This window comes from Entelurus aequoreus, linkage group LG25 (genome assembly GCF_033978785.1).
Source record: "Entelurus aequoreus isolate RoL-2023_Sb linkage group LG25, RoL_Eaeq_v1.1, whole genome shotgun sequence".
Taxonomy (NCBI): Eukaryota; Metazoa; Chordata; class Actinopteri; order Syngnathiformes; family Syngnathidae; genus Entelurus; species Entelurus aequoreus.
This window is the reverse complement of record NC_084755.1, coordinates 25,915,927-25,928,080: the sequence shown is the minus strand read 5'-3', so window position 1 is coordinate 25,928,080 and position 12,154 is coordinate 25,915,927. Positions and strand designations below refer to the sequence as shown.

General features: G+C 38.2%; 1 protein-coding gene across 1 annotated transcript in view; it reads right to left on the bottom strand.

The window, feature by feature from the left end:
• LOC133642595 (microtubule-associated serine/threonine-protein kinase 1-like) overlaps positions 1–12,154 on the bottom strand; it is a 125,688-nt gene that overhangs the window by 74,221 nt on the left and 39,313 nt on the right. The gene's annotated exons all lie outside the window — the stretch shown is intronic.

The following is a 12,154-nucleotide window of genomic DNA, read 5'->3' as shown; positions in this document are numbered from 1 at the left end:
ATCACCATGATCATCTACATCAACTATATGATCATCTACATCAACAATATGAACATCTACATCAACTATATGATCATCTACATTAACAATATGCTAATCTACATCAACTATATGATCATCTATATTAACTACATGAACCTCAACATCAACAATATGATCATCTACATCAACAATATGATAATCTACATCAACAATATGATCATCTACAGCAGGGGCCCCCAAACTACGGCCTGCGGGCCGGAATCGGCCCGCCAGCGTCCAAAATCCGGCCTACAGGAAGTCCCAAGTTAAAAAAAATAAATAAAAATGTGTTATTTAAAAAAAAATCTATCCTTTCTAATCCATTTTCTACCGCTTGTTACTCAGTGTCTCCTAGTCGCTCAGGCAAATCATATTGTCTAAAAATGCATTTTCCCATCGATAACGTGACATCATCGCGCTCGGAATATATATATATATATATATATATATATATATATATATATATATATATATATATATATATATATATATATATATATACACTACCGTTCAAAAGTTTGGGGTCACATTGAAATGTCCTTATTTTTGAAGGAAAAGCACTGTACTTTTCAATGAAGATAACTTTAAACTAGTCTTAGCTTTAAAGAAATACACTTTATACATTGCTAATGTGGTAAATGAATATTCTAGCTGCAAATGTCTGGTTTTTGGTGCAATATCTACATAGGTGTATAGAGGCCCATTTCCAGCAACTATCACTCCAGTGTTCTAATGGTACAATGTGTTTGCTCATTGGCTCAGAAGGCTAATTGATGATTAGAAAACCCTTGTGCAATCATGTTCACACATCTGAAAACAGTTTAGCTGGTTACAGAAGCTACAAAACTGACCTTCTTTTGAGCAGATTGAGTTTCTGGAGCATCACATTTGTGGGGTCAATTAAACGCTCAAAATGGCCAGAAAAAGAGAACTTTCATCTGAAACTCGACAGTCTATTCTTGTTCTTAGAAATTAAGGCTATTCCACAAAATTGTTTGGGTGACCCCAAACTTTTGAACGGTAGTGTATATATATATAGATATGTATATATACGTATATATATATATATATATATATATATATATATATATATATATATATATATATATATATATATATATATATATATATATACATATATATGTATATATTAGGGCTGGGAATCTTTGGCTGTCCCACGATTCGATTCAAAATCGATTCTAGGGGTCACGATTCGATTCAAAATCTATTTTTTTTCAATTCAAAACGATTCTCGATTCAAAAACGATTTTTTTAAAAAAAATTTTGAAAACAATACACAACAATACCATAATAATGCAATACAATTTAATGTTGGAGTTCTGAACTTGTAATTTCTTGCAGTGTTTATTAAGTGGTAATATGTCACATTTGTCCCAATTAACTTTATACCCTGATAAACAGCCATATTCAGTGATGACATTATTGATATAAAGAAGAGAGGAGTTAACATGTGACAGGTAAAAAAATTATGTCGTCACAATACATCGATAGCTTATTATACTGAGAGCCAATTTTTATACCATGAATATTATTTTCACTTCTTATTTTTGCAGATGCAGGACATCCCTGTTTTACTCCTCTTTTTAACAAAAAAGGTTCTGAAATATGACTATTGGTTTTGACTGATGCCATGGGCCTTGTATAAAGCATCTTAATCCATTGTATAAAATTATCTCCAAATCCAAATTTACGTAATGTGCAAAACATAAATGACCAGTTTATGCGGTCGAATGCCTTCTCCGCATCAACAGTATATACTGCTGTGGGATAAGGGAGGCTTCTAGCATAGTAAATAACATTAAACAATTTACATACATACATACATATGTATGTATGTATGTATGTATGTATGTATGTATGTATGTATGTATGTATGTATGTATGTATGTATGTATGTATGTATGTATGTATGTATGTATGTATGTATATGTGTATATATATAAATATAAATATATATATACAGCCCGGCCCCCGGCCAAATTGTTTTAACCCAATGCGGCCCCCGAGTCAAAAAGTTTGGGGACCCCTGATCTACATCAACTATATGATCATCTACATCAACAATATGAATATCTACATCAACTATATGATCATCAACATCAACAATATGATCATTTACATCAACTATATGATAATCTACATCAACAATATGATAATCTACATCAACAATATGATCATCTACATCAACAATATGCTTTTCTACATCAACAACATGATCATCTACATCAACTATATGATCATCTACATCAACAATATGATCATCTACATCAACAATATGATTTTCTACATCAACAACATGATCATCTACATCAACTATATGATCATCTACATCAACAATATGAACATCTACATCAACTATATGATCATCTACATCAACAATATGATAATTTACATCAACTATAAGATAATCTATATTAACTACATGAACTTCAACATCAACAATATGATCATCTACATCAACAATATGATTTTCTACATCAACAACATGATCATCTACATCAACAATATGATTTTCTACATCAACAACATGATCATCTACATCAACAATATGATTTTCTACATCAACAACATGATCATCTACATCAACAATATGATTTTCTACATCAACAACATGATCATCTACATCAACAACATGATCATCTACATCAACTATATGATCATCTACATCAACAATATGATCATCTACATCAACAATATGATAATTTACATCAACTATAAGATAATCTATATTAACTACATGAACTTCAACATCAACAATATGATCATCTACATCAACAATATTATAATCTACATCAACAATATGATCATCTACATCAACAATATGATCATCTACATCAACAATATGATCATGTACATCAACAATATGATCATTTACATCAACAATATGATCATGTATATCAACAATATGATCATCTACATCATCGAAGATCATCTAAGAATTCCAATTAATCTGACAACAGATTTTTCTTTTTGACACCCCTATTGTTTAGGGTGGTCTTTATTCAGTGAAGTATTTGGAGTGTCAATGCTGCAGTGAATTAATACAAGCTGGCTACAAAGAAGCACACACACATGCTTGACCTTAAACATCTTAGCTTTCAGCATTCCCTTGCAAGTATTCAGTGTACACCCACAGTGCAACCAACACGCTAACGAGGACCATTCCAAAGTGATGCTCAGTGGTCGCTGAAGATCAAGCGAGGGCGGGAGGGAGCGAGGCACTCAGTGGAATGAGAACACAAGCAGGCACGGAATGATTGGTGATGAGCGAGATAAAGTGAGGGTGGGGGCTGGGGGTTGGCTGCCTAGAATCATGACATGGCAGCTGGATGAGGGGAAGAACATCTCCAGGGGGCAAAGAACCATTTCAATGTAAAACAAGGAAAATCAGAGGCAGTTGAAAGCACTCTTGCAAGGTAAACATGACCTAGATTTCTCTCTCTCCATGGCATACATTTGCTAGGACTCCTATTAACGCTGCACAAACATGACAGAATATGCAAACCAAATACATGAATGTTGTGTGTGTAAAAAAAAAAAAAACCCCATCGGGGTGCACGCCTGACACTTGTGAAATTTAATGAAAGAATGAATATTAGTAGTGCTATTTTACAATTGTCTTTGACATTGAGAAAGCCGTAGAATTAAGTTAGTGATGAGTTACATTTATACCAATGTGGATGGCACAAGGTGAGTCAAGTGCCTTGCCAAATGACACAACGGCAGTGACTAAGAGGACCAAAAATTATTGTAATTACAGAAAGTATTTAAAGGTACCTCAATACATTGCTGTTTTAAGTGAGGGTTTTTCCCCCCAGAATGCAGCTTAAGATGGCTGCCACCTTGTACCCACAATGCATTGTTCCATTTGTTTTGGCTCATTTCGGGGTTAATTCAACCTTTTCTTTCTTTCTAAAAACACATCACCTACTTGCTAACAATGTTAGCTTTAGGAAAATCAATGTTAGAGCCATGACTGTGGTAAGTAAGCTATTCAGTAACGTTTTACTGAAATCCCAAAAAGAGGACACATATATGCGTGCCAAGGCGGGCAGCACGCCAAGGCCGGGACTAGGTGAAAATTTGCCAATGATACTCAAACTTGCTTTATAAATAATATATTTATTTAAATAAAGCATTTTTTCTCCTCTGTTGACAGCAGTGTTGGCGCTAGGAATTTTCAAAATGGGGTCCCAGAGACCCCATGAAGTCATAAAAATGGGGTCCCACAGTAAATTTTTGGGGTCCCACTTTTTTGTAAGCGTTTTGAATTTTTTTTATAAACGTATGCAGTACCCTGTTATATCTCACATTCTATATTGTGTTTTGGAAAAAGGTTGTCATAAACGTTACTTAATTCATTAAAAAAAATAAAAAATGTGTATACATATGTAAATGTATTCAGTTATAAACATTCATTCACTTTCTTCTTTCCTTCATGTATATGAACTTTACAACTGCTGGTAGTTTTTTCTATGTTTTTATTGAATAAGTTGTAGGTGTATTTAAATTGGATGTTGGTGAATTCTAGCTGTAAATATACTCCCCTCTTAACCACGCCCCCGACCACGCCCCCCGCCCCCCGCCTCCCGGTATCGGAGGTCTCAAGGTTGGCAAGTATGACTACAGTAGTGTAGTAGACCTAAGTATTCATTAAAGGCCTACTGAAACCCACTACTACCGACCACGTAGTCTGATAAGTTTATATATCAATGATGAAATCTTAACATTGCAACACATGCCAATAAAGTGCAATTTTAAATTTCCCGCTAAACTTCCGGTTGAAAACGTCTACTGTATATATGATGACGTATGCGCGTGACGTCACTAGTTAAACGGAAGTATTGGTACCCCATTGAATGCAATACAAAAAAGCTCTGTTTTCATCTCAAAATTCCACAGTATTCTGGACATCTGTGTTGGTGAATCTTTTGCAATTTGTTTAATGAACAATGAAGACTGCAAAGAAGAAAGTTGTAGGTGGGATCGGTGTATTAGTGGCTGGCTGTAGCAACACAACCAGGAGGACTTACTTGGATAGCAGACGCGCTATCCGACGCTAGCCGCCGACCGCACGGATGATCGGGTGAAGTCCTTTGTCCTTCCGTCGATCGCTGGAACGCAGGTGAGCAGGGGTGTTGAGCAGATGAGGGCTGGCTGGCGTAGGTGCAGAGCTAATGTTTTTAGCATAGCTCTGTCGAGGTTCCGTAGCTAAGTTAGCTTCAATGGCGTCGTTAGCAACAGCATTGCTAAGCTTCGCCAAGCTGGAAAGCATTAACCGTGTAGTTACATGTCCAGAGTTTGGTAGTATTGTTGATCTTCTGTCTATCCTTCCAGTCAGGGATTTATTTATTTTGTTTCTATCTACATTTGAGCCCGATGCTATCACGTTAGCTCAGTAGCTAAAGAGCTTCGTCGATGTATTGTCGTGGAGATAAAAGTCACTGTAAATGTCCATTTCGCGTTCTCGACTCTCATTTTCAAGAGGATATAGTATCCAAGGTGGTCTAAAATACAAATCCGTGATCCACAATAGAAAAAGGAGAAAGTGTGGAATCCAATGAACCCTTGTACCTAAGTTACGGTCAGAGCGAAAAAAGATAAGTCCTGCACTGCACTGTAGTCCTTCACTCTCACTTTCCTCATCCACAAATCTTTCATCCTCACTCAAATTAATGGGATGATCGTCGCTTTCTCAGTCCGAATCTCTCTCGCTGCATTGTAAACAATGGGAAAATGTGAGGAGTCCTTCCTCCGGTGACGTCACGCTACTTTCAGTATAGGCAAGGCTTTTTTTTTATCAGCGACCAAAAGTTGCGACCTTTATCGTCGTTGTTCTCTACTAAATCCTTTCAGCAAAAATATGGCAATGTCGCGAAATGCTCAAGTATGACACATAGAATGGATCTGCTATCCCCGTTTGAATAAAAAAAATTCATTTCAGTAGGCCTTTAAGTACCACCATAATGAAAACAATAAAATACAGTAGTGTAGTGGACCCAAGTATTCATTAAGTACCACCATAATGACAACATTAACTACAGTAGTGTAGTAGACCTAAGTATTCATTAAGTACCACCATAATGACAACATTAAAATACAGTGTTGTGGTAGACCTAAGTATTCATTAAGTATCACCATAATGACACCATTAAAATACAGTAGTGTAGTAGACCTAAGTATTCAATAAGTACCACCATAATGACAATGTGGAAGTTGCCCTCCTGTGGGTTCTCCTGATCCCAATGATCCTCACGTGATCCCGTGGGTCTGGTGTAACAATGTTTTTATTGTCCGTACACTTGCCAGGTCAGCACTGTTTTTGTCAACTTTTCAGTCTTTTCTCGTGTACACCCCAACTCCAACTCCCACACCCACGTCTTGTCTCGGGTGCTGCTAATAAGCATGGCAGGTGATTGGATGATCAGTCCCAGCTGGACAACCCAATCACCTGCCAGCTGTGCTTCGAGGCCGGTCCTTCCACACCCCGTTTCGCGGCAGGCCCGCAGACCACACCCCCTTCCACAGACAACATTAAAATACAATAGTGTAGTAAGTATTCATTAAAAACAAGGCATAGGTTTCATTTAAGAAGTATATTTCATATTTTGAATATGAATACAAATACCGGTACTACATCCCTACTTATATTAGTTATTGCTTGATTTCCTTTATATTTTCATAGCTGCAATGCTTTTCTAGAATAAAAAGAACGTACAAATACTCCCTGCTCTGCACTTCAGCATGTCCGTCAGCCATTTTGTTTTTTTACCTATTTGTATGGCAAGCCACAACAGTGTCCACTGTAGCGATTGATGCACGTTTTCCACAATAAGACTCATGCATGTAGGTCAAAAACATATTTTCCACTATATGAATCATCAGTAGATCCGCTGACAAGATGACTGTGGAGAAAGTCAAATGGCCTGATCCACCAAGATCCGAATACCACGTGTGTGTGCAAACTTTCAAATTGCCTGTACTGGTAGTGGGCAGGTTGCGTGTGATCTACTAAGACTGCGTGTACAATTGATAACTGGTGCAGACAACCTTATTGAAATGACCTTTTTGTGTGTACTAATGTGTACCGCTCACATTTGAACCGATACAGTACCGATTCCCAGTACCTGGGAATCATTTATGGTACTCGTTTTCAATTTTCTGTACGTTTGTGTGTGTTAAAAATATTGTTTTTGATAGCAAAATCTCCTTTTTTATGCAACATTTAAAAATAAGGTGACTATGCTAACTGTTGTCCAGTTGTTATATCTTGTTTCATTTGCAGATACAAAACCAAGTTGCAATTGCAGTTGCAAGTCCAAGTAGTTAGATGGCAGTAGTGTATAGTTTATGGTGTGTTGGTCAGTTCAGTCTTTGCTGTCTGTTGCCTCCTACAAAGTGTTAATACTTTGATTGTACTTATTATGCCTCAGCTGTTTAGTTGTAAGGTGCATCTTAGTTGTAGTTTTGATCAGCAAAGGTGTTGGAATCTCCACGTAAAATTGATAATGCTAATCAGTAGCAGGTTAATAGCAAATCTAATGCATGTTAGCACATTTTTAGAAAAGTGGAGCCTTACTGAACTTACAATAGAGCGTTTTTGAGTCAGTTTCTTTGTTGGCAATAAAAATTGCAACACTGAATAGAGAAAGTTTCAGTGCTGCTGGAGTGATCAACAAGTGCCGAAACATGGCACCGATGATTTGACATAAATCCACAGGGATGGTTCTGCCACACAATACCTCAATGCTAACGAGGGGAAATTACATTTCACACTTCAACAACAGTCGTTGGCTTTTACAGTTAGCATTGCTTGTTTGCATCTGGTGCTAGGCCATATGGCTGAAAACTACTGTATATTACGATATACATTTATATATTGATCGATAACTATTGATACTTTTTTTTATAACTTATTTATGCCTGCCAATAAATACAGTAATGCTATTACCAAGGGTGCTATTTATCAGTGGAGAGGGTGTCTGGTAGATGTGACCAATCGAGTCAAAGACTAGATGTGACCAATCGAGTCCAAGACTAGATGTGACCAATCTAAGTCTAAGACTAGATGTGACCAATCGAGTCTAAGACGGGATGTGACCAATCGAGTCTAAGACTAGATGTGACCAATCTAAGTCTAAGACTAGCTGTGAACAATTTAAGTCTATGACTAGATGTGATCAATTTAAGTCTAAGAGTAGATGTGACCAATCTAACTCTAAGACTAGATGTGACCAATCTAAGTCTAAGACTAGATCTGACCAATCTAAGTCTAAGATTAGATCTGACCAATCTAAGTCTAAGATTAGATCTGACCAATCTGAGTCTACGACTATATGTGACCAATCTAAGTCTAAGACTAGTTGTGACCAATCTAAGCCTAAGACTAGATGTGACCAATCTAAGCCTAAGTCTAGATCTGACCAATTTAAGTCTAAGGCTAGATGTGACCAATTTAAGTCTAATACTAGATCTGATCAATCTAAGTCTAAGAAGAGATGTGACCAATCTAACTCTAAGACTAGAGCTGACCAATCTAAGTCTAACACTAGCTCTGACCAATCTATGTCTAAGACTAGATCTGACCAATCCAGTCTAAGACTATATGTGACCAATCTAAGTCTTAGACTAGATGTGACCAATCTAAGTCTAAGATTAGATCTGACCAATCTGAGTCTAAGACTAGATCTGACCAATCTAAGTCTAACACTAGATGTGACCAATCAAGTGTCAGACTAGATGTGACCAATCGAGTCTGAGACTAGATCTGACCAATCTAAGTCTAAGACTAGATCTGACCAATCTAAATCTAAGACTAGATCTGACCAATCTATGTCTAATACTAGATCTGACCAATCCAGTCTAAGACTATATGTGACCAATCGAGTCTAAGACAATATGTGACTAATCTAAGTCTAAGACTAGATGTGACCAACCCTATTCTAAAACTAGATGTGACCAACCCTATTCTAAGATTAGATGTGACCAATTTAAGTCTAAGACTAGATGTGACCAATCTAAGTCTAAGACTAGATCTGACCAATCTAAGTCTATCATCATGAACTAAAGAAGTCTACTCAGATGAGAGTATAAACATCTTCTAAAACAAAGCAAACAGTTCAGTTGTGATGATTGAATGCCCTGAGACCACAAGGACCTGGATGAATGAGAACATCCATAGACTGAATGACTATATTTGCATCTTCTTCTCCCAGTATTGTGGGCGTTCTGATGATCAGCATATATTTTGCATATTCATGAAGACAGATACGCTAAATGGATTGCACAGGCCTAAAGACTTTTACTCTGACTTCTCTCTCTCCCTCCCTTCAACTTCTCTTGTGTTCAGCGGTGGTAAAACACTGCGCTCGGTCTGGGGACTTACACAGCAGCTGACTGCAGCAATATCTATCAAACACGAGTACATTGAGTGCTTTCGGGAAGCTCGTATCCTCAATGGTGTTCCCCTGTGAGACAAGTCTAAGGGGGAGAGAAAGTGCACGCGAGTCGGGATCAAACGGAATAAAGAGCTCCATTACTCTGAGAGAAGAAAGATGAGAGGAGGACCCGTGAAATTCGGGAGCCGCTGGAGATGATGCACCTTGTTTGCAATGAATTCTGGGATTCTCTTGAGAGGGGAGCAGCACTTAAGAGAAGAGACTCTTCAGTCTGCCTCACAATGACCTTTCGTTTGCCCATCATTGGCTGAGTGAAGTGTAATGGCTTATTTAGTTACAAAGGATGTGCACAAGACACACAGAAATGTCAGGGTGCACTCATGTAGTCCGCTACTCTTGTTCGCACTAGGGCTGCGTACCTAATTCGTCTATGCTGTGCCATATTTCCACCACGAAGCCGACAACGTATGGCACAGCATAGACGGGCAAACTCTTCAGGTCAAGACTCAGCTGTCTACCTGCACCTCAGGGAGAAACAGCACTCCTTTGAGGACAAAAATGTCCAGATTCTGGGCAGGGAGGACGGATTGAGGGAAGCCGTCTACGTCGAGATTTGAAAAACCATCCCTGAACAGAAGAGGTGGTGGGCGACCCCCCTTAACACCCACATACAACCTTTCCTATCAACCATTCCTAAAACCATTTTTAACGGGCGATTAACACACACGTGTCGCTGGTTGCGTTCACTAGTTACTGATGAGCCACAAGCGGGAAAATAGCGAGCAGAAATGGACAAAAAAAAAGGGTACATTATGGAAACATCAAGACCAAAGCCATGGAAAGTTGTCCTCCAGACATCCATTCTCCACCGCCCGTCACACAAATTATTCCTGTTTTTCGCCACATTCCTGGCTTTCTTGTTTGCGGTATGCAACAGTTACGTCGGATGATTTCTTGCTTCTTTGCTCGTGATTCCTGTGCTAAGTTTTGCCTTAGCTCCCCGTGCCATCGGCACACTTCTCTTTTGTTTATTTTCTGCCTGATTTATGAGAATAAATCATTGTCTTACCTGCACCTTGCTTCCGGAGTTTCCGTCTGCATCTTGGGAGAACAACCCACGCAGTAAAATGCAACCCCGTCGTGATATAATGTGTGAAACTAGTATCTAAACATAGAAGTATAGCTCCTCCTTTGAGTGCAAGTGTTCCTAAAGCAGGAATACAAATTCTGTAGATCTACAAAATACGAAATCTGGCAAGACTCCAACACACAGCAGGTATTTTTTAATTTGTCATTAAAAGCGTGTTTGTGACCTTTTTGTGTTGTGCAGGGGTCCCAAAACTTTTTGACTCGGGGGCCGCATTGGATATATATATATACACACATATATATTCCTCGCACACTAATTGACTTGCTGCTGATGTCACGTTATCGATGGGAAATTGCATTTTTAGACAATATGATTTGCCTGGGAGGCTAGGAGACACCAAGAGTACCAAGCGGTAGAAAATGGATTAGAAAGGACAGATTAAAAAAAAAAAAAAATTTTTTTTTAAATTGTATTTAAATTTTTGTTTTTTAACTTGGGACTTCCCGCGGGCCGTAGTTCGGGGATCCCTGGTTTTAAAAAAGAATATGTTTAAAAAACATTTCATTAAAGCAAATTAATTGTCCAGTCAATAAAATGATCTGTCTTCACTTATTAATGATAAAAAATTAAATACAGTATATATCTGCGATTAATCACAATTAATTTTGAGGTAATGAACAAAATGTGATTAATCGCGATTACATATTTTAACCGTTTGACAGCTCTAATTATATTGTTTAAAAATTACCTTTATTTAAAAAAACGTTTTCTTTTCAACAAACATATTTCAAAATAATATTTTAGATCAGTAATCATAAAACCATTTGGTGATACCGTAATGATGTAGCCCATATTGTAAACTAGTGACTCACTTTAATGTAACCTTATCACAACGTTTGAACGTTTGAAATAAACCAAACCTGTGAAGAACTCGCCTGGCTGCAGCTTTTGAGACCCCAAGATGCAGGAACCAGCAGACGATGAGAAGGTTTCTCATTGTTATCCCATTGGGTTGAGTTTTTTCTTGCCCTGATGTGGGATCTGAGCCGAGGATGTCGTTGTGGCTTGGCAAGCCCTTTGAGACACTCGTGATTTAGGGCTATATAAGTAAACATTGATTGATTTATTGATTGATTGATTGATAAGATGATCTTTATTATCATCAACAGAAATAAAGCAGTCTTGCACATAAAAGTTCCACAACATAAAGCGATCTTCGAGCACTGAGCAGTGTTCGAGACAAGGCATAAATAGGACACGCTGATTGGCAGCAGGTGTGGACCGCCTGCCAATCAACGACAGGTGAGTGATCAAACATCGCTGAGAGACAAACAGGAAATGGAACAAAATAAGAGCACTGATGAGAAGTAAATACAAAAACAAGGAAACAAACATAAATGAAGTGACAGATCGTCACAGGACCCCCCTCTCAAGGAACAGATTCCAGATGTTCCCCAGGAAAAAAAAAACGGAAAGTTCAGTCAAGAGAGGGCGGAGGGAGGACTTGGTGGAGGGTCGCCAGGCCAAGTGTCCCCAGCGAGGAAGAGTTAGGTGGCGGCGAAGCGTTGAACGCCGCTGCAACTGGCGAGGTGGGAGACCACGGAACGGCCACATCAAGGAGGCG